General features: G+C 45.7%; 1 protein-coding gene and 1 long non-coding RNA gene across 2 annotated transcripts in view; both read left to right on the top strand.

Annotated features, from left to right (window-relative positions):
• Positions 1-22,677, top strand: part of Wwc2 (WW, C2 and coiled-coil domain containing 2) — a 164,463-nt gene that overhangs the window by 9,809 nt on the left and 131,977 nt on the right. The gene's annotated exons all lie outside the window — the stretch shown is intronic.
• Gm31984 lies at positions 5,155-11,948 on the top strand. The gene is made up of 2 exons (XR_378953.3): positions 5,155-6,027; positions 8,342-11,948. It is a non-coding gene; the product is annotated as a predicted gene, 31984 (long non-coding RNA).

Here is a 22,677-nt window from a genome sequence, read left to right as displayed (position 1 = left end):
CTACTCACTGACTTTAATTGGTGAGACAGACCCTCTCTCTGTAGTTCCAGGCTGCTTTAACTCTTCGTTCTGTGGCTTCACTTCCCTTGTGCTGGGAGTGTAGGTGTGCACAGCCTCACCTGGCCTCAGGAAGACTGAAAAAAGAATCGAACATAAGGATATAGAAAAGCCATCCAACAAAATAGCAAATTCCAAAGGCACCATAGCAGTTCAGTGTAGGAGGTACAAATATAGCATTATGTCTTAGTATATGGAAATGCTAGTTTTTAAAGTATGTGTGTGTGAGGGATACATGAGTGTGTGTGTGTACCTGCATGAACACTGGTGTGCATGGGTGACGATGCTGAAGAGCAGCTTTGGCTGTGCCCTCTTTTCAGTTGTCCTGAAGCTCCCCAGTTACCCTAGGTTGGCTGGCCTTTGAGCTCCAGGGACCCTTCTGACTGCCTCCCCGGATTGAGGTTACAAGTGTGTACTGTCAGCTTGACATGAACTAAAGTCACCAGAGAGACGGGAACCTCCAGTAAGAAAATGTCTCCCTCAGACGCGTGAAGTAGAAATTTCTGGTCTCTTTAACAACACAGTTGTGTCACGTGATGTTTTTCTGGAAGCTGTCTTGTGAGAGGGCATGTGACATTTTCCTGAAAGCTGACCCTTGAGAGGGGGGTGTGATGTTTAGAAAGAATATAAATGGGGCCCCACAAACAGTGAGAGGGCGCTCTTGCATTGCCATGCCGGGCAATATTTCCACTGGTCCTTGTTGGTCTTCACTTCGTGGAGAAAAGCACACCAAAGAACTTCTACTGGTATTCCATCGATTCTGCTGGCTGTGGAACTGGACTGCTGGTATCCTGACAATGAAGAGTGGAATTACCCTCAAGCAACTACTTCTAAACAGGCCCACAACACCCTTTCCCCCACCTCTGGTCATGGGTTAGAACCCTAAATAAAGTAGGTTTTGAAAAAAAAAAAATCTAAGCCTGCAGGCAAGCCCTTAGGGCATTCTCTAAGTGATTGAGGGGGAGGACCCAGCCCTTTGTGGGTGAGGCCACCCCTGGGCTCACCGTCCTGGGTTCTATAAGAAAGCAAGCTGAGCAAGCCATGTGGAGCAAGCCAGTAAGCAGAGCCCCCTCCACGGCCTCTGCATCAGCTCCTGCCTCCAGGTTCCTGCCTGTGTGAGTTCCTGTCCTGGCTGCCTTCAGTGATGAACAGCGGTGTGGAAGCAGAAGCTGAATAAGCCCTTTCCTTCCCGTGTAGCGTTGGTCGTGGTGTTTGATCCCAGCAGTAGTGACACTGAGACACACGGGTTCTGGCACTGAACTCAGGAGCTCTTTCTTGCTTTCGAGGCAGGTGATTCAGTGACTGAGCCAGTTCTCTTTGCTCTAGAAGCAGTTAGAACTTTCCCATGGCAAATTGGTATTATCTATAAGGCCACAAGCTGCTGCTCAAACAGAAAGTAATCCCACGTAATAATAACCTTGCTATACAGAAGGATGGAACTTGTTAAGAGTCAGGGGGCCTGTTTCCCAGATATACCATGTTTATTTTTGTTCTTTGAATGATTTGTTTTGTGTGTGTGTGTGTGTGTGTGTGTGTGTATTGCTAGCCCTGCTTTTAATAAATGATTCATAGTTCTAAAGTGTAATAGTGAGACTTTGAAGAGATGGCTCTGGGTAAATCACTGGCTAATCTTTCAGAAGGACCTGGGTTCAAGTCCTAACACCCGCATGGCAGCTCCTAATTGTAACTCTCGTCCTGGGGAATCTGATGCCCTCTTCTGGCCGCTGAGGGTACTGCATGCATGCGTGCACAGACTGCAGGCAAAGCTCTCCTACACATTTAAGAACACACACACACAAAACAACAACAACAACAAAACCAAGTGAGAATGTTTAGAACTGCCTGTGAAGTTATAGGTTAGCACAGTTGGGCGTTGGGCACTGGCTCTTCACCCCGTAGCTCAGGAGGAGCCTTCTCAATACAGTCTTCTATGATTGCGACAGTGTCCTGGTGCTGACGGTTCTGAGTGTGATCGGTAGTAAATGCTGAGCTACAGAGTTTATGCTGTAAATTCCCGCCAGAAGCTCTGCTACCTAACAGACCATGGGGTGTGTTAGGCTCTGTACTGGTGTTTCTCCTTCCTATCAGAAGCCGTCTATTAAGTGGCAGTGGTCCTCGATAAAGTTTAAAGCATGGAGGCAACGTTTACTGCAGATTTGAAGGACACAGTTTCATTTAGTGTAAAGCTTTGACCTCTCCGTTTCCTTTGCATGTGGTGGTCAGTAGAGATTAGAGGTCAGGTTTGGTTTTTGTTTCTCTTTCTCCCTTGAAACTGAAGAGAGTGGCTGTGTGGAGGCTGTGGTGTCCACGGGGCCGGTGGTCATCAGGCTGCACTGGCTAAGGAGAGCTTTGAGCTGGCCAGGAATTTTGTCCCACACCGCATCGTTTTCTTTTCTATTTGCTGACTATCCAGGTATTTGAATTTGGTTGAAACAGATGTTGTATTTATCTTCTCTTTGCTGCCCGTCATTTCTGCTGAGTGGCGTGAGGCGGGACACTTAGGACAGTAGAAGTGTGAGCAGGTTTCTGACTGGAAGAATGTTCATGTCCTTGGTTCGGCGTAGGTACCCAGAACCGATGTGGGTGTGACTCAGCCCCGTGCTCGACTCCGGCATGGCAGTAGGAAATGTGGAGATGTGACGGGCTCCTCACCTCTCATTTTATGTTATTTTAATTTTTAAAAGGTTTATTTATTATATGTAAGTATACTGTAGCTGTCTTCAGACTCACCAGAAGAGGGCATCAGATCTCATTACGGATGGTTGTGAGCCACCATGTGGTTGCTAGGAATTGAACTCAGGACCTTCAGAAGAGCAGTCAGTGCTCTTACCTGCCGAGCCATCCTCACGTCTCATAAGTGAGGAGCAGCTGCCACGTGCCAGTCTGCATCACCAGTGATGTCTCAGAATGTATCTGTGTCCATTGAGATGGAGTCCTGTTTCTGATGTGTATGTCCCCTTGGCTCCTCTTTCGATCTCCTGTCCCCACGGGGCACGGCTCTGCAGAGCTCAGTATTCATAAAAACAACATAGAAGCGTTCCAAGGACCCTTTCCAAGATCTTTCTAAGATGCAGGCGTTTGCCCCTGGTTTAGTTTGCCTGACATGACCCCATAGTCATTCGTCAAACATGCATTGAAGCCATTATGAATATCATGAGGAAACAGTGCTGAATAAAATAAGTAAGGTCTTTCATAGATTTTTATGTTCTAATTGGGGAGGGTAAGGAAGTTACGATAGCCTTGGCAAAGATGGAGGCGACATTAGAAGCTGCTTTGAGTTGGGAGGCCCTTCCTTTTTAAGGATCTACATTTAATTAAGATCTTTCATCCACTTGAAGATCTTGTGGGCACAGGCCTAAGAAAGGGCCACGAGGAAGTCCCAGACCAGGACATGATAGCTTCTAGGAGTGTGTGGCCTTTTCCGTATGAACTAGGTCAAGGCAAATATTTGGTGGTGGAGTCTCACTAGCCATGTTTTAAGTGTGCAGTAGCCCTATGTGCATATAAAGAACTTTGCCTTCAGTGCAGAAGGCTCTGTTGGGCTGCCTTCTCTCAGACTGATGGAAAGGCTTCGTGGGACTGTGGGACAGAGACTGGAGAGGAGAGGTCTGGCCTTTTCTGCCTTGTGGAACATCGCACTTTTAATGCTCTGTGTTCTATTCATAAGAATGGCTCAGGAGGTAAAGGCACAAGCCTAATGACCCAGCAGCCATGTAACCTCATTTGTAATCCTGCCTCCTACTGTGATGTGGGAGCCAGAGACCAGAGCACAAGCAAGAGGTACATCACTGGCCGGAAGTGGAAGATGGGAACCAACTCCTGAAAGCTGCCCTCCAACCTGCACAAGTGCATCACTGTGTGCATTCTTGTGCGCGTGCACAGGTGAAACAAATGGTTAAAGGAGGGAAAGGGATACTGTTGGTGAGAAACTGTTGGAGCTTGGATTAAAATGATGGTTTTCACAATGGGAAACAGTGAATGGATTTCTCTGGTTTTAGGTTTAAAAAAGAAAAGAAAAAGAACGTGCTACCAGTTTAGGTGCTGGAAGCCCGAGGAGGAGAGACGGGCTTTTGTGACTTTTTTTTTTTAAAGATTTATTTATTTATTTATTTATTATATGTAAGTACACTGTAGCTGTCTTCAGACGCACCAGAAGAGGGCATCAGATCTCATTACGGGTGGTTGTGAGCCACCATGTGGTTGCTGGGATTTGAACTTCGGACCTTCGGAAGAGCAGTCGGGTGCTCTTACCTACTGAGCCATCTCACCAGCCCCCTTTTGTGACTTTCTGATGGGAGAGACCTGGAGGAGGATGCTTAGCTGGTACCCGATTGCACTGGAAATCCATAATTTTTTCAGATGTGTAGACCTGGGGTAATCAAAAATGACATCTAGTGTACCCCTGGACATAGGTTCTGAAGTTTAGGAGATGGCTCAGAACTGGAGATGCATAGCATTGAAGGCTGTTGGGCCTGAGCCATGTGCCAATGTGTTCGTGTATTTTGAAACTGTTCTAGCCAAGATGCCTTAAATTTTTTTCGCTAGGAACATACATCTTATACTTACTGAACACTGCTGTGCTAAAGATGATGGTGGATGTTAATAAACGCCATGTATTGAGCCCTTCACGAGTTATCTCAAGGTCTATAAGGGCAGGCACCGTGTCTTGTTTACTGTTACATTTTAGTGCCCACCCATGCACAAGCATTTCATCAGACAAATGAAGCCTTTGATAGCTCGGTTATCACCCTCTGCTGTGGCTTGAAGGAAGTTTGGATTTGTCCTCCACAGTCTCAGGAGGTGTCTTGCGGGGGCGGGGGGTGGGGGTGGGAGGTGGGGGGGGGCTTGTCTGCCAGGGAATTAAAGTTCTAAGAGAACTAGCTTGACCACTCTCCTGCCTGGGTGGCTTCCTGCACTGGGATGCCATCTCCCACGGGGTCTTCACCAAAGCTGAGCAGAAGGGGCATCACGTGACCTTGAGCTTCAAGACCTTCTTTTTTTGTTTGTTTTTTTGGTTGTTTTTGTTTTTAGAGACAGGGTTTCTCTGTATAACCCTGGCTGTCCTGGAACTCACTTTGTAGACCAGGCGGCCTCGAACTCTGAAATCTGCCTGCCTCTGCCTCCCAAGTGCTGGGATTAAAGGCGTGCGCCACCACACCGGGCAAGACCTTTCTTAATAAAGTTAGCCAGTTTCGAATATTTTGGTATTATAAGAAAGAGCTGAGTTAATACACTGGAGGCTTACAAGGTGACGCTTTGGGGTGGAGTGATGGATCTGAGGCTTGTGAGTTTGACTTCAAGGCTTTGCTTTAGCCACATGCCATCTACAAGTGCTCCCTGGTCATCCTTTGCCCTCTTGTCTGGGGCTTCACTTTGACACTTCGCTCAACCTTGGCTGCCTATTACCTTGTAGGACCTTAGTTGTTGTACTTCTGTGGTGTTCAGTGTTTGCCACCTCTGACTGAACTGCTTTCTCAGTGTGTTCTCTAATCCTCCAGGTCGAGCGGGTAGGTACCGGTTAGTCAGATCGTGCACGGCATTACTTATTTATGCCCCTGCTCAGGACAGCCTGGCGGTAGTTGCACACACACAGCTAATTTGATTCTGTCACTTGTGCCTTATACCAGTGTTCTACCTTCTTTCTGAGGCTGAGATCTGACATGCTGTAAATCCTCTTTATCCCTGTCATCTGGCTCTAAAACCCCTTTGCCCTTGGGCTGTAGCTCCTCCCACCTCTGCTCCGTAACCTCCGTCCTCTCCTGCGTTCGCCCTCCAGGCCCCGCCCTCGTTAGAGGTCCAGCCAGCGGTGCTTGAAGGAGCAGATCCTTTCCGATAAGGGAGAGCTGCTTCCAGGTTCTCCTTTAAATCAGTTTCAAACCTGCTCTGCTCTGCTGTGTGAGCGAGCCTGGGTTCTACTACAGATTCCTGAACTACAGACCATGATTGGAATTCCTTTCAACCTTGACTTCCGTAACTAGCCCTAAGTCTTGGGTTGGGCGGGCGGGTGATGTCAGTTAATCTGAGCCATATCTCAGTACTTCTTTTGGTATTTGTGGTAATAGAGCAACATACCGAGTAGTCCTAACACTTCCACTGTTTACTTCCTCAGAAAACCTAGTTTGTGAACTCTAATTAAGCGCTTAGATTATGCATGCAAAAATCTTTTGTTCCGGTGTTGCTATGAGCAACAGTTGGAAAAGCTAACCTTCCCTTTCAATAGGAGTTGTGGACAAATACGAGGATGTTAACAGATTTTAGAAGACTCGTGAAGTGTTGAGTGTTGCACCTATAACAAACTGCTAAGCAGTGTGACCATAATTGTGGCGAGTCAGAATGCAGTAGATGTGAATAATCACGAGACAGATTGACAGAACATTCCTTAAATGCTATTCAAATGAGGCAAGACCTTGCTGGGCTCTGGCGGGGTAGCCAAGAAGTGAGTCTTTAGCTGCTTGTCTGTCTGGCTTTGTTGTTGTGTCTAAAAACTGCTGCTCAGTGGTTTGCTGGACAGGCCAGGACTTACCTGGAATTTTCCTACTTATTAGTTTTTTTCCTTTCCCAGGCAAACTGTCTTCTTCTCTCTTTCCCACATTGCGGCTTTCACTGTCTCTACTGCTGCTCTAAATTGTCCGACTCCAGACAACTACTCAGGAGTTGGGTGGTTCTCTTGTATGGTTTATTTATTAACTACATTTCTTTGTGCCTTTTTAAAAAAACAACAACTTTATTTTATTTGTGTGTGTTTTGTGTATGTGTTTTAAAGATTTCTCTCATTTATGTGTGTACATTGTCACTGTCTTCAAACCCACCAGAAGAGGGCATCGGATCCTGTTACAAGTGGTTGTGAGTCACCATGTGGTTGCTGGGAACTGAACTCAGGACCTCTGGAAGGGCAGTCAGTGCTCTTAATTTCTGAGCAATCTCTCTAGCCCTTACTTGTATTTTTATAATTTTTTTCCCCTTCCCTTCTCCCTCTTGCTCCAGGCCTGCTTGCTCCAGCCCAAAGGTTTTTTTATTTGTTTCTCATTATGGGTGGTTGTGAGCCACCATGTGGTTGCTGGGATTTGAAATCATGACCTCCAAAAGAACAGTCAGTGCTCTTAACCTCTGAGCCATCTCTCCAGTCCTTCTTTGTGCTTGTTTGTTTGTTTGTTTGTTTGTTTTTCGAGACAGGGTTTCTCTGTATAGCCCTGGCTGTCCTGGAACTCACTCTGTAGACCAGGCTGGCCTCGAACTCAGAAATCCACCTGCCTCTGCTTCCCGAGTGCTGGGATTAAAGGTGTGAGCATGCCACCATGCCCGGCTCTTTGTGCTTTTTTTTTTTTTAATTTATTTATTATATGTAAGTACACTGTAGCTGTCTTCAGACACTCCAGAAGAGGGCGTCAGATCTCGTTACGGATGGTTGTGAGCCACCATGTGGTTGCTGGGATTTGAACTTCGGACCTTCGGAAGAGCAGTCGGGTGCTCTTACCCACTGAGCCATCTCACCAGCCTTCTTTTTGCTTTTTAAATTAACTGTTTACTTATCTAAATTAGTGGCATTAGTGAAGAACAAAGATTGGCCCATTTGAATAAAAGTCTAGAATAGTAGTTCTCAACCTTCCTAATGCTGCAACTCTTTGATACAGTTCCACAACTGTAATGTTGCTACTGTTATGAATCACATTTTAAGTATCTTATATGTAGGATATCTGATATGTAACAACCCACAGGTTAAAAACCGCTGGTCTAGAGCCTTTGAACACCGAGAGGTAGTCGTGAGTTCTCTCTCCAGAAGCCACGAGGAAGTGGGCTAGGTGTGGAAGTGGGCTGGACAAAGGAAGGCATAGAGCGGGGATGCTCTGATGTAGGGATTCACAGGGACTAATCATTTCTCCCTTCTAGGACAAGAGTGCACATGGGAGAGGAGCCCGTGTCCTCTTCTGTGCCTCTCCTCTGCCCTAACTGTTGAGAGCAAACCCTAGCAGATTGTCAGGCATAGCTTGTGAGGGACTCTGAGGACCAGCTCAGTGTCCTCTCTCACACCTGCTGCTCTGTGGATGTCAGCTCTGCCCGTGTGTATTCCAAATGGCAATATAAAACAGTCATTTTTACATGTCAACTACTTAAATTACATTTTGCATATCTTAATAAGATTATATATATATATGTATATATATATATATACACACACACACACACACACACACATACAAGGATAATCTTGGGTATCAGTTCTAATAAGCTTCATTGACAGTTAAGCAGTTCATCCATTGACGCTGCTGGTTGGTGTATTTTTAAGGAAGAAGACCACCATGGAAATGGAAACCTGATTTCACCCCAGTGCCAGAAATGGCCCTGCAGCTGTGGAGAAGCAGCGTCTATGCTGTGTAGAAGGGAGTTTGCTGCTCCACGACAGAATCACTGCAAGTTAACCAGTCATTTGGAGATTAAAAAACCCAGGAAATTGGTTTTCCTTTCCCGGCTTTAGGACAATGAGGAATCAGTTGGAAAATTGGTTATCTTAAGAGTTCTAGGCTCAGCTACCTGGAAGGGTGTTTATTTGTACATTTTACTGAAAAAAAATGTCCAGTACTTGTGTTCAAGAAATGATGGCATACAGAATGGCTTATTATGAATTGATAACTAAAAAAAGATATTTACTTCTGAGATACAAAGCTCTCCTGGACATTGGTTTCATTTAAGTTAAAAGTAATGCATAAAGCCATCCACTCTGACATCTGTAAACTAGTCATTTTGAACAAGGAATTTTTATTAATGGCTCTTCTGGGAGGAAACAGAATGCCAATTGGGGGAAGTTGAAGTTTGTGTAATAGTTCTGGAGGCCCCGTGAAATGATTCTGTACATAACTGTATTGTCTAAAAAGTCATAAATTAATAGAACTCTGCCTTGACAAGAATAAAATGTTCACACTCAGTGTGTAACTGAGTGCAAACATATTTAATATTATTTAACTTTACCATGCCTTTATCTGCATAGGAATTGTCTTGATGTGTTCTGGTGTAAAGTAGACTTGAATATATAAAATACACTAACATTCGTTTTTCACAGCATTGGACATTGAGCCTGGGCCACATGCGGCGAGCAAGCCGTGCCTTGAGCTGCCCACAGTTCCACGGTGTAGGAGAATATGATGCAGTTGTTGGTGGGTGAATCCCTTGTGGTGATTGTTGCCCCAGTTATAGAAAGTTATACAAAGTTGTCTGTGGGTGAAGACTGTGTGTGGAGAGATACCCATGTCTTTTAATTTTAATACCCATGTCTTTTAGTTTTGCTGGGTTAAAATAGCACCACTTGGTTACCTGATTTAGTTAAACATTAGTCCAAGTTAAAAAGTAGTGTGTCGTTCAAGATCATCTAAACTGAAAACACTTTGCTCCTTCTTTCCCCAGTGACATGACAGTTCTGAAGAGTTCACATTTTAGTGTCCATAAGTAAAGTTTAACTGAGACAGAGCCTGTCCATTCATTTCCGGACTGCCTGTCTTCCCACTGTGAGTCCTCAGGGTCTTTTAAAGGAAGTTTATGGGAGTAGCCTAAAGAAGGAAGGATTTATTTTGGCCTATAGTTTGCAAGGTTATAGCTCATTGTGATGGGGAAAGCATGGCAGAGTTCATGGCTCTGTGTGTGTGTGTGTGTGTGTGTGTGTGTGTGTGTGTGTGTGTTCTCACACCGCTCCCAGTTAGGAAGCAGAGTGAGCCAGAGGGGACCAGAGCTGGTCTCTAACCCGAAAGATCTACCTCAGTAGCTTGTACCGCAGAGAAGCCTCACACGTCACCCCAGCTGTGACTGTTCAGACACAAGCTTGTGGAGGACATTTCAGGGGCAAACTATCTCAGGGAGACATTTTTGAGAACCTGCTCCTCCTAGAGTCCTGCCCACCTCTAAGCAGTGCATTCTGTCGTGCGGCCATGGGGCCATGGACCAAGTCAATCATTTGCTTTCTATTCTGGGCACTTGAGTTTTCTGCCCCATTGGTCAGTATGTCTGGCTTCATGCACTAACAAGCTCTCTGACTAGCCTTATCCCTGTGATGGGAAAACAGGTTTGTTGGGGATGCTGAGGGCAGTGTGTGTGTTTTTTTTCTGTGTGTTTTTTCTGTGTGTGTTGGTAAGTTGTAACCTCTGTGACCTGTTTCTAATGCTGTCACTTAAGAGGTGATTATGTTAGTGAACGTTATGAGAGTAGCGTGCATCATCCAACATTTCCAGCAACTTACAATTGACAGAGATGCCAGTACTTTATCCTAACTTTCTGCACTGTTTGCTATGAGCCATGCATCTACCTCTTAAGGCTCTCCACGTCTTTTTAGTTAATATGTCTGCTTAGTCTGTGTGTGCGTGTTGCACGGGTTGTCTTCAAGGTCTTCCCCCTCATTTGCTCTCGGGCTTAGCCTTGGAGGCAGGGTCCCTCACTGAACCAGGAGCTCAGTGATGGGGTGGGGCCTCCTGGCCAGCAAGCCCCTCAGGTCCTCCTGGCTCCGCAGTGCTGGACCCACAGGCGATTTACTGCATTTCCTGCAGCCGATTTGTATGTGGGTCCTGGGATGCGAACTCAAGTCTTCATGCTCGTGTTGCACGCACCGTAGTGACAGCCATCTTCCCTGCCTCATCTCACTTAACTCTTACAACAGCATCTGGGGGTGGGTATGTTCAACTGCTCTAGTGTTAGAGTCCTAATTTAATTTGCTGTTGTGGTCATTTAAAATAAAATCTGCTGCTTAGTTATTCTGCGGCCTCTCCTGACACTGAAGCCCTCTTCTTACCATGGCACAGCGTAATACTGCTTTTCCCACCCACTCGCAAGGAAGATCCTCCGTTGTTCTAGTGAGGACAGGCCTTTCCAGCCGCGCTCTTCTCTTTCTTTGAGTTTTAAGTTTGTTATTTTTGGACCGGTGATAGCTATAGAGGTGACACAAATCAGACGAATAAAGTTACGATGCTGTGAGGTGGGACTGGGTTCTGAGCGTCCCCAGGTTCCTTACTGTGGCCTTGGTCTCTAGTGGGGCTGCATTGGTAGTGGGGTCTCGAGAGGTCCTCAGTCAGGGTTGCTGCATCTGAAGGGGATGAGGCTGTTCTCTTGGGACCTAGTCCTTCTTGCCAGACTGATGGCTACCAACACTGGAGCTCGAGCCCTGTCCTCCTGTGGCTTCCTGTCTGGCCCTTCCTCTTGCACAGGCTCCTGCCATTGTGATTCTGTCCCTGGGGGTCCTCGTCAGAGCCCAGCTGATGCTAATGTGAACTCCCAGAACACTGAGGTGTCTAAACCACTCGTCTCTACGAAGTTTCCCAGACTCAGAGAGTTTACTAAAGTAACAAGAATTGTACAGATAGATGTATTCACTGTGATGGTTTGTATATACTTGGCCCATTTGGACACTATTAGGAGGTGTGGCCCTGTTGGAGGAATTGTGTCACTGTGGGTGTGGGCTTTAAGACCCTCATCCTAGCTGCCTGGAAGTCAGTATTCTGCTAGCAGCCTCCAGATGAAGATGTAGAACTCTCAGCTCCTCCAGCACCATGCCTGCCTGGATGCTGCCATGTTCCTGCCTTGATGATAATGCACTGAACCTCTGAACCTGTAAGGCAGCCCCAATTAAATGTTGTCCTTGTAAGAGTTGCCTTGGTCATGGTGCCTGGTCACAGCAGTAAAACCCTCACTAACGCATTCAGTGAGAAGAAATCTTCCATTGCTCTTAGAACCCATTTCTCTTCCCAAAGGGAACATGCAAGTTAGCTGTAAAAGAAACCCATTTCATACGACTGTAGCGTCACTTTACACTGACTTGTTTGGCCTGAGAGATTGTATGATCCATTTGTATATACACTTGCCTTTTCATATCCTTATTTTGTGAGTGTACTGAATTTTTAAAAGCACTTTCTCATTTATGAATACGTGCCTTTTTCCATTCATTCATTCCAGGGATTGAACTCAGGGCCTTAGCCATGCTAGGCAGCATGTGCCCGACCTAGGGACCTCCCAAGACACGAAACTCTGAACAGCCCCACTAGCTACCCCAAAAGGCAGCCTCACTGGAGACCAAGGCCACAGTAACGAGTCCTAGGGACACTGAATGCAGCCCCACGTCAGAGCAGCACACGGTGGAGTCACCTGCACAGCTGCTACCCATGACTGTGACTCCGGCCGGCCACTTTGTACTTCTCCAGTCCTAAACAGAGCTTTGTTAACACTACCGTGTATCTCTGAACTGCAGATCCTAGACTTGGAAAGGCTTTCAGAAGATAAATGCATTTTAATTTTGATACATGACTTGCTCGCAGTTGCTTTACATGGCATTTGTATCAATTTATAATCCCCATGACCCGTGAAGGAGGGCTTGTTTCCATATTCCACCCAACATCGTGTTTGGAAAGGTTTGATGTTTGGAATGGGCTTGAGAAATACAAATTGATAGTACAGTGAAATATTATTTTTATCTTTTGTGAAAAAAAAAGAGTGAGGTTGAACTTTCTCCCTGCTTGTTAAAAGTCATTTATTGAAAGAGAGGCCCTTGGTCTTGCAAACTTTATATGCCTCAGTACAGGGGAATGCCAGGGCCAAGAAGTGGGAGTGAATGGGTAGGGGAGTGGGGGGGAGGGTATGGGGGACTTTTGGGATAGCATTGGAAATGTAAATGAAGAAAATACCTAATTAAAAAAAAAGTCATTTATTAAGAAACAGAGGAGGCAGAAACTTGAGGCCAAGAAGCAGCTTTGTGGGCTCCCGGGGAGGGATCACTACCATTCAGCTGGTAGTGTAACACCCAGCGTCTGCAGCAGAAGGGTGGATGGGACACCTCCATCATGAACCTGCGGAGAAAGGCAGCCAGAACAGGCCGAGGCTGATGGACTCCCTGAAGCTCTGCCTAAAGCTGGACTGGGTTCAGGGGTGTCTTGCCCCTGCCCTGGAAAACTGGAGCGAGTGGGAAAAGCCCCGGCTGCCAGTGAGAGGTATTAAAGGTCGTTGAAAACCTGGATCCAGAACATGTGGGATGAGTTCCAGGAAACGGGTAGTTATGGTTACTGGAGGAGACTTGGGACCCATGGGAAGGATGAGAAAAGCTGGCAGTCAGGACCATCTGAGAGCAGCTGGAGAAGAGGGTCACCAAAGAAGACTAATCAGAGGAAGGGGGCAGAGACCCCCAGTCTGCTAAAGATGACTGCTGCATTGGAAGATAGGCGCAGAATGCCGAGGAGCGGCATTCAGGAGGATGCTGGGCCGTCCTTGCTTCTCCTCTGTCTGACCGGACTGCCGGAAACTGACTCGGAACTGAGTTGCTCTTTAACCAGAAGATCTCTCTCTTCCCTCTCTGCCCTCCATCCCTCCTGCCTTGCTGACCAGCCTAGCTCTGCGGAGGCTGAACACATTTGATCAAGAACGACACTTGAGGGACTGTGGGTAGCGACACTTGAGGGACTGTGGGCAGCGACACTTGAGGGACTGTGGGCAGTGTGTGTCAAGTGTCTTTAAAGGCATGTTGTGATGTGCATGATTTGTAATTACTTTTGTTGCTGCCGTAACAGCCGTCTGTGAGGGACTCCAAGTAATTGCAGGGCTCTTGCAAGCAGCAGTCTAATTCCTTTCTGCCTTGGGAAGGTAGCTTTTCAGCCTAATGCAAAGTGCCTTCTGCACAGTGGAGCTGCCTTTCCGAGTTCTAGAGAGAGTCTAGGCAAAGGCTTCACCCAGGGAAACCTCTTTAAACTGTACCAAAGTACCAGTCAAACCTGAAAGGGTCCAGGAGGTGTTAGCCTCCCCCCAAGTAGCAATAAAGCCACAAAAAAAATGTTGCATTGTGAAGGTTTTCAGTTGCAGCTATCTTTAGACAGCTTTATCTTTTGATTGATTGGGAAGGGACAGGCATAAAGTGCTTTGTCCAAAACGATAACTATAATTCGTCATGTTTCCAGATCTACAGGTAAATGCCAGAATTAATTGCATTACCTTATTACTGTATTAGTAATATAGACACAGATTTTCATTTGTCTTTGTTTTTAAATTAACATTAAGCATGTATTTTAAGTATTTCTGTATGTTTCTCCCTACAGAGAGATAGGTTGTGCTTTAGCCATCAATACGGTAAGTTTCAGTAATAACAGATTTCCTAACTTTGAATTTGTATCTGAAGCTGTTTGGTTCTTTAGAAATGTATACGCTAGAATCTTTTGATTGTAGTGTTAATATTTAATGACACCCCCACCCCGTGCCAAGACCAGTTGTAGGGTCTTTACCCCGGGCTAAGTTCCAAGCACCAACTGGTAGGATCTTACTGAGAACATTTGCAACAGTGCTTCTGAGAGTGCTCGAATCCCACCCACCACTCCTGGGCCTTTGTCCTCCACATCTGGGTTGGAACTTGACAATTTGGGTTCTTCCATCTTAACTCTATCTGGAGCAGTCCACTGCCTTAGAGTTAGGTGTTCCTTGCAGTTGGGTGGAGTTGGGGTCCTGAGTGTGTTTGATCTTGGACTGGTTTGGGGGGTATGTGGGTGATTATTCTTTTACTGTGTGGGCAGCTCCTCTGTTCTCACTTAACTCGGTACTTCTCTGCCTTGGCCTTTCCCTCTTTCCTTCTCTAGGCGGAATCATCCAGTTACTGGGTTTTCTTTTCTTAAAGTGGCCACCATCTCCTGTAACAGCTGTGTTTTCCCCCCGAGTTAATGATTTTTTTCACCTTTGCCTTTGTTCTTTCATTCTGCATTGATTTTCATTTTTATATTTTAAATTTTTTTGAGGCCGCTGTCCTGGAAGTCACTGTAGACCAGGCTGGCTTCAGACCCGTCTCTGCCTCCCAAGAGCTGGGATTAAAGGCTTGTTCCACTCCCGCACCTGGCTTTCCACTTTGACTTCCAGTTTTTGAAAATGTAATTAATGATAATTCGAGATTTTTGTTTCCATTATTACACTTTATTCATTTGTATTTTAATTTTAAGGGTGATTTACTAGTTTAATATGAAAAATTAGTTTATTGTACTTCAAAAAGGCTTTATTTATTATTTTATATATATGGGTGCTTTGCCTGCACGTATGTCTGTACAACACATGTATGTTTGGTGCTGACAGGGCCAGAGACAGTTGTGGATTTTCTGGAACTAGTTTCAGATGCCTCGTAGGTCTAAGAATCAAACCCAGTCCTCAGGAAGGAGGCCGCCAGTGCTCTTAACTGATGAGCCATCCCTCCCTCCAGCCCTTTTATTGTATCTTTAAAGACTTGTTTTCTTTTCAGTTGTGTGTATCTGAAATCAAAGATCTGCAGTTGGCTATTACATTGTTAGTATTGGTGTGAACTCTTTTTGTTTGTTTGGTTTTTTTTGTTTGTTTTTGTTTTGTTTTTTTTTCGAGACAGGGTTTCTCTGTGTAGCCCTGGCTGTCCTGGAACTCACTCTGTAGACCAGGCTGGTCTTGAACTCAGAAATCCACCTGCCTCTGCCTCCCGAGTGCTGGGATTAAAGGCGTGCACCGCCACGCCCGGCTGGTGTGAACTCTTGTCCGTCTGGTTCACACTGCTCCCTCCCTGCCTTTACACAGCGTCAAACCCGTGAAGTGTTCGGCGCTCAACTAAGTGTGCCATTGTAGCAACTGTTTGAATTTCAAAACAGAAAGCCATGCAGTCTTTGTGGGAGTTTATTTATCTCCACGTCCAGAAGAACTCACTCTTGCTTTATGCTCTCCTATCCAGATCAGAAAGGAGTAGGGACATCCATCCGCTCTTCCTAAGTGCACAGCACACATGGGCTGACTCTGCTGTGAGTGTTCGCTGCTCCCCAGTGAGACAGAGTTGTTGGCCTTCCCCGCTTGTCCCAAGTGAGACCACTGCCGCAGCGCTGAGCACTGCCTCACTCTTAGAATCGGGGTTCTGACCTGGGAACCTCAGAAGTTGTTCCTCAGAAGCCACACACCTTGTTTTTTGAGAAGAGGTCTCCTTCTGGGACCTGGGGTTTCCAAATTAAGCTATGGTGGCTGGCCAGTGACCTCTAGATGCCTACCTGTTCCTGTCTTCCCAGAGCACATGCCTCTCGCTGCCCAGTCTTTAAGAGGTTTACAGAGACTGAACTCAGGGGCTTCGGTACTTTATTATCTGAGCTGTCTCCTCAGCCCGCATTGGCATTCTGTGATAGGTACACGATTGCATGGACATGGGTATGTGGAGCGTCTGTTTACGTTGTGGCGTCTCTAGGTTCTCATTGGCAGCATCCCTGCCACGTTGGTCTTTCTTGAGAATGAATATCCCAGGCTTGTGTAGTGAGTGTGGCATCTACAGTGACTGGGGAAACAAGAACCCTCCTTGCTTTCAGGCCTTCTGTTCTGAATCTGTTCCCCTTCTGTGCCTTTAAGACAAAGTGTTATCTTCACCACCTTTCTCTTACTCAAGTCAGCTTTGTCTCCCTTGAGATGGCACGCCTCTGTCTGTCTCTCGTGATGCCTGCTCACAGTTCTGACCTGTATGCATTAGTATGTTCCTCAGTGTGAGCTTGTCTCTTGACACCTTCTGATTTGGTTTTTGGCCATCCATCTCACCACACACTACATACAGTAAATTATATCCTAGCATGTCACATGGAGAGGCATCCCATGTCCTCTGCCCTCTTCTGGACGATGTATCTTTTGATTGCCTTATTTTACACTCTGCAGTGACTGTTTTGGAAGCTTATAACCAAATTCCTGGTTTTGGGGGTTGCCAGGATAGCTCAGTGGTTAGAAGTGTTTGTGGTGCAAGGCTGAGTTCTATCCCTGGGGTCCAAGTAAAAAGGCAGGTGGCACGGATCTGCAATCCCAGCACTTCTATGGGAGAAACGAGAGACCCCATCTCAGCAAGGCAGGAGGAGAGAACTGACTCCCCACCCAAAGTTGTGTGTGCCACAGCAGTGCGTGCTCACACACACACACACACACACACTCACACTCACAAGCTAGAAGATAGAAAAATACTAACCCAGTACTAGGGTACATTTGATTCGTTGTGTTTATTGACTGAATTAGTGAATAAATTGGTGTACTCTGTACTGACATAGAGATGCCTTCTTCTTCAGACAGCATGCTTTAAAATCCTCTCACCCAGTGTTCGTGGCTCACAGAGTTTGACCATCATAAGCATTTTTACCAGGCATATTTATTAGTGATTGATCTACTTGTCTAAGTACTACGTGATTACCTTGTGGAGGTGCAAGGGAAAAGATGTGAAAGTTGGACTCCACTAGGGTAAAGGACGGGCCATGGTTTCTGCTAAGCTGACCTTCTATGACCAGAGGAATACGCTCTGCTTTTTCCTATGAGCCTGTGCCTGGAAGATCACTTTCAGGTTGGGGACACGGGTTGCCTGGAGCTTGTTTGGAGTGAGGATGAAGACGGTTGGTGATGAGGCTGGAGAAGCTGGAGGAGGTTGCTGGTGAGGGTTTCCCTGGGAATGTCGGGCATCTTGTAAGTAGATGATCATGTATTTTACTGTCTGGACTAAGACTCTCCAAGGATGGGAAAAAGACATGTTAAGGTGATAGGTACAGACCAGGATTAGCCTAGAAAAATGGGAGCACATGGTCACCTATTTAAATATTCCTCAAATATTTGGAAGTCTGTCACGGGAACAGAATACTAACTAGACTTCATCTGTGGGAGAGCCAGGAGCAGAGGACTCAGAAGAGCAGGCTTCGCTTGTTGGAAAGTGGGGCTGGGGGTGTCTTCCTTACTGCTGAGGTGCTCTTTATTGCTGTGGGTGCAAGGCTTTGCATGACTTCTTCCTAGGGCCTGGTGCCGTGCAGGTCAGGTGAGCTTGTGCCCCAGTCCATTCTTCTTGTGCACTTATGCTCTCCCAAGTGTTAACATGGACGCCTGTGTTTTTGTTAAGCGTAGCTCAGCTTTTTGTGTCTTCCAAGTCTTGTACTACGGAAGGCTAGGATTCACTTCTCTGATGGCTTTTATGAAAGGCCTATCTCTGCAGTCATCTGATCTCTTGTACCAGCTGCAGCATCTGCCCAGTCTGTATTATGCATAAGCCCTTCCTCCTCAGTCAGTAGAGTGCACTGTTTGTCTTTTTTTTTTTAACCCTTTCACCACCTCCGTGCCCTGTTCTTGTCTGGAGACTTAAGTACAGGTCCTGTGCCTTCCTCTGCAATAGTATGGCTTGGTAACAGCTGCCCTCAGTCTTCTATATCATTCTGTGGTACCTTTTCTTACCACTTTTCCTGCTAAACAAAAAGATGCTTTGCTTAATGACAGAACAAGCTTTTAAACTGAAAGGGATGTAAACTTTGGGTGTGTCTGTTCCTTGCTGTGGCATGGCCTTTCCTTGGCTTCTACCAGTGATCTGTTTTATTCTTTGCTACTTTGTTTAATTCTTGGGAGCACTCCAAGACGCAGGTGTGACTATTTCTACTTAATGAGGAGGTGTAAAAAGGTTAAGTGATGTGTCTGAGGTGACCCAGTCAGTAGGTGTCTAAGCTGGCTCCCAGCCCAAGGCTCTGTATGCACTCAGTCAGCCCATGGCTGCATGCTGGCAGCCTGCCAGACATTGTGCCCGTTCCTGTCTGCTTCTCCAGATCAGAAGATGTTACCCTCGCCTTCCCCCACAAATGCACACTCTAGTCACCATCGGCAGTTCTGTTCCTCCGTGGCATCAAGTTAGAGTCAGCTACTACCCCGGTGGAGTTGGGACTCTAGCTGGACAGGAAGGCACAGTCTAGGAGTTCTGCTGGGAGCTTCATGAGTGTCTAAAGGCAAAGTAATGGCAATGTGATAGGTGGCCCCTGAGTTCCTCTTGGAGTCAGGGAGGCCCTGTTGGGGTTCAGCAAGGACCATTGATGGGGTCTGGAGAGATTGCTCAGTGGTTAAAAGTATCCTGTTCTAGTAAAAGGCCCGAGTTTTGGTCCCAGCACCGACTTCAGGTGGCTCACAACCACCTACAGTTCCAGTTTCAGAAGATCTGACATCATCTTCTGGCCTCCTTGGGCTACACACGCTCACACACGCGCGCGTGCGCGCGCGCATATACACACACACACACACACACACACACACACACACACACACACTTACTTTACAAGCAGATATTAGATCCTAAGAACTAAAGAAGAACCATTCACATGGAAACATGAGGATGGCCAGAGGGAGCTCGAAAGTGGCCTGGGCAGGGTCAGGGGGAAACCGTCCCACCCTTAAGAAAGGGGTGGGCGTGCTATCCGATTGGATGTGCTATTGGCAACGTTAGATCAAGATCTTGATGGTTTATCCCTGCAGCAAGACATATCTTTCCTTGCTTTTGATTTGATTATATTTGACTAAGTATTCTAGCTTCACTCTGTTGCTGTGATAAAACACTATCCAAAAGCAACTTGAGGGAGGAAAGGGTTTATTTGAGCTTACAGTTCTAGGTCATCATTCATCATTGAGGTAAGCCAGGGCAGGAACTCCAGCAGAAACCAGGGCAGAATGTTGCTTGCTGTTTCTTTCATGCGCATGTGCACAGCCAGCTGTCTTATAGGACCCCGGGCCAAATGTCTGTGGGAGTTGCTGCCCACAGACCCCTCTGCTTTAAGCAATCCCTCAATCGATGCTTTTCTGCTCAGATGACTGTGGGATGTGTCAAGCTGACAAGTAAGACTAACCAGGACACTAGGTAGAGCAGTTACATAACTTGATATTCAGAAGCGACTCATGTGTCCAGCAGTTTACAGACTTCCTACCTCTGTTTCTTTGCCTTAAGGTAGCTATACTTCCATTTCTTATGTGGCCTTCTGTAGTGCTTTCGTACACTGAGGTCACACATAGGTATGACCGGTTTATTGTTTAATTTATGTAATCAATTTATGTGAAGTGGAAATGAGTTGATGAGAGAAGTAGTCTAGTCACTAGATCCTAGTGGGAGCTAAGTAATATGCTACATCAGTAATCAGTAGCTCAGAGAGCAGTAATGGAGGTGGGTGGGAAGTGGCTTTTTTTTTTTTTTTTTTTTTTTTCTTTTCCAAGACAGGGTTTCTCTGTATAGCCCTGGCTGTCCTGGAACTCACTTTGTAGACAAGCCTGCTTCTGCCTCCCGAGTGCTGGGATTAAAGGCGTGCGCCACCACGCCCGGCGGGAAGTGGCTTTCTATAAAGAGATTTAGCATTCAGACCTAAAGGGAGCTGCAGACTGCTGGGCCATTAGGAGTGGAAGTGGAGAATGCATGGGCTTCCTGGTCTTAGTGTTTGGGGGAGATGTTGATGTCACTTGGCAATATTTTTAGACATGTTGAGTTTAGGGTATTGTGAGATATTTGGATGGAGATATAGAGGAGTCATTTGACATGAAGTTCAGAGCTCAGGAGACAGGATACAAATCTGAGAGACATTATGGCATAGATAATATACAGTTATAGCAGTAATCGAAATTTCGGCTCAGCTGGGGATGTGGTGGAGTGTATCAAGAATCATGCTCTCACTTGTTTTTAATCTTTGTGAAAATTATGCATAATATAGAATAGTTATGAAATTCTACTGGATCAGTTTGTAGAGGCTGTTCTTTATAACAAGAGTTAGCATATTCATTTGTTCAGTATTCTGCCAAGATGTTGGCTACACAGCTTAGCACAGCGTCTTTGTTGCATGCACACACAGCGGATTGTGAGTTCTGCAGTTTTCCCTCTGTCCTGCGTTGAGGCAACACTGTCCACTTCTCTAGGGCCGTGCTGTAGGAGAGGAGGTTTGCGTTTGGAGCAGCCTTTATCTACAGTGCTTGTCTTGCATACAAATCATTAATTTCAGAAACTTGTTGTTATCTGCAATTTAGTTCTAGACTACTTTACTAACTAACTTAGTGCTGTCACACACACAGATATATATACACACACTCATTTACTTATAAAAGTGTTTTTAATCCCTATTTTTTCCAAGAACTAAACTTTAGACCCAGTAATGAATTGTGGTTAAAATATGAGGAACTTCATGGTGTGGTAACTTACTCCTTTAATCCCAGCATTCAGGAGGCAGAGACAGGTGATCTCAGTGAATTTGAGGCTAACCTGGTCTATATAGTTGAGTTCCAGGCAAGCCAGGGCTACATAAGGAGTCTCTGGGAAGAAATAAAGAAACACAAAGAAACAAAGAAAAAAGAAAAAAAGAAAGGGAAAGGAAAGAAAGGAAGGAAAAGAGAGGAAGAGAGAAAGAGAAAGAAAAGGAAGAAAAGTCTGTGTTTATTAATTAAAATATATTTACATATACATATACACACATATCTACATATTTGTGGTTTGCATATGAGTGGTGTATGTATATATGTACACACACACACACACACATACATACATACACACACACACACACACACACACACACACACATCTTCCTCATGGACTTTTAAAATACAGCTGCACTTTTCTGTTAGTCCTGATTTTTTTTTTTTTATATAGCACAAAGGAGGAGATGTGGTAAGGGTAGGTGGGCAAGAGGCATTTAACTCTTTAAGGCGTGTGCCCCTGCCCTGACGCGTACTTACTGAGGAAAGAGGGAAACAGCTAGCAAAACCCTCACAGGCACCACCAGGAACTCCAGGTGCTCGCAGGGCATCATGGTCAGCATATAGAAAAGCTGTGTGGTGGACACAAAGCTTCATAGATGGAGTCCTTCCATTCAGACTTCTAATTTAAGAAAGTACTTCATTTAAACTTCATTAAAACAATTCTTTCCCACAATTCAATCTAAAAAATATTTATAAAAATCAGGCTCATGATTTGGGTTGATTCTTGACCCAAGACGATATATAGAGTAAATGTATGCATGGTAGGTGTTCAGCATCCACCATAGTCATTGGACAACTGTAACTTAAGCTTTGGGGAACCACTGTCCCACTGAAAATGAACAAAACGAAGTCCTGATGATGTAGTATGCTCCCTAGATAGGGAGAAACCGGAAGCCCCAACAGAGTGACAGCTCTGTCAGCAGGGATGTAATACACCTTTACTGTTCAGGCCAGCATTCCGCTGCAGGCTTTGAGAGAACTGCAACGTACCCCTTTCAAACAAGCGGGCATTCCCACCACAAAACACTGCTCAATAGGAAATAGGAACAAATTACTAATGTATGCAGTAAGGGGATGAATCTCTCTGCATTCTGCTGTATTCCTGAGCCCTGAGTCCTTTCAGATATGCCGTCCCCAATTGCCTGTTCCTCTCCATAAGAATTTAACACTGTAGCTACATTACTCTTTATGTGCAGTGGTCTTTTGGAGGACACATGCTGATGCAGTATTTCACTCAGGCTTTTGCAACTTTTGTCACCAGCTCTCCTTCCCCTATTTAGGATGCCCGGCCTAAGTGGAGGACCACACTCTGACTCCATAGGGTACAATTCAGTATATATGGCAGTCTTGAAAAGCTCCAAGATGGCTAGATGGTAGTAGCATTTGCCTCTAACCATCTAGAGGCAGCAGCTGCAGGATCCCTGTGAGTTTGAGGCCAGCCTGATTTACAGACTGAATTCCAGGACATTCAGGGCTACACAGAGAAACCCTGTCTCAAACTCTGCTAATTTAAATGTTGGCACATTAGAATGTGATAACATAGAGTCTGCATATATCATATATCAACTAGTAAAGCCTTAACATTGTCTTTGAGCAGGGTAGGAAACCCAAGAGCCATGAAGTAGTGTGGATGGG

The sequence above is a fragment of the Mus musculus genome, chromosome 8 (assembly GCF_000001635.26).
Source record: "Mus musculus strain C57BL/6J chromosome 8, GRCm38.p6 C57BL/6J".
Classification (NCBI taxonomy): domain Eukaryota; kingdom Metazoa; phylum Chordata; class Mammalia; order Rodentia; family Muridae; genus Mus; species Mus musculus.
This window is presented reverse-complemented; position numbering and strand designations above follow the sequence as displayed.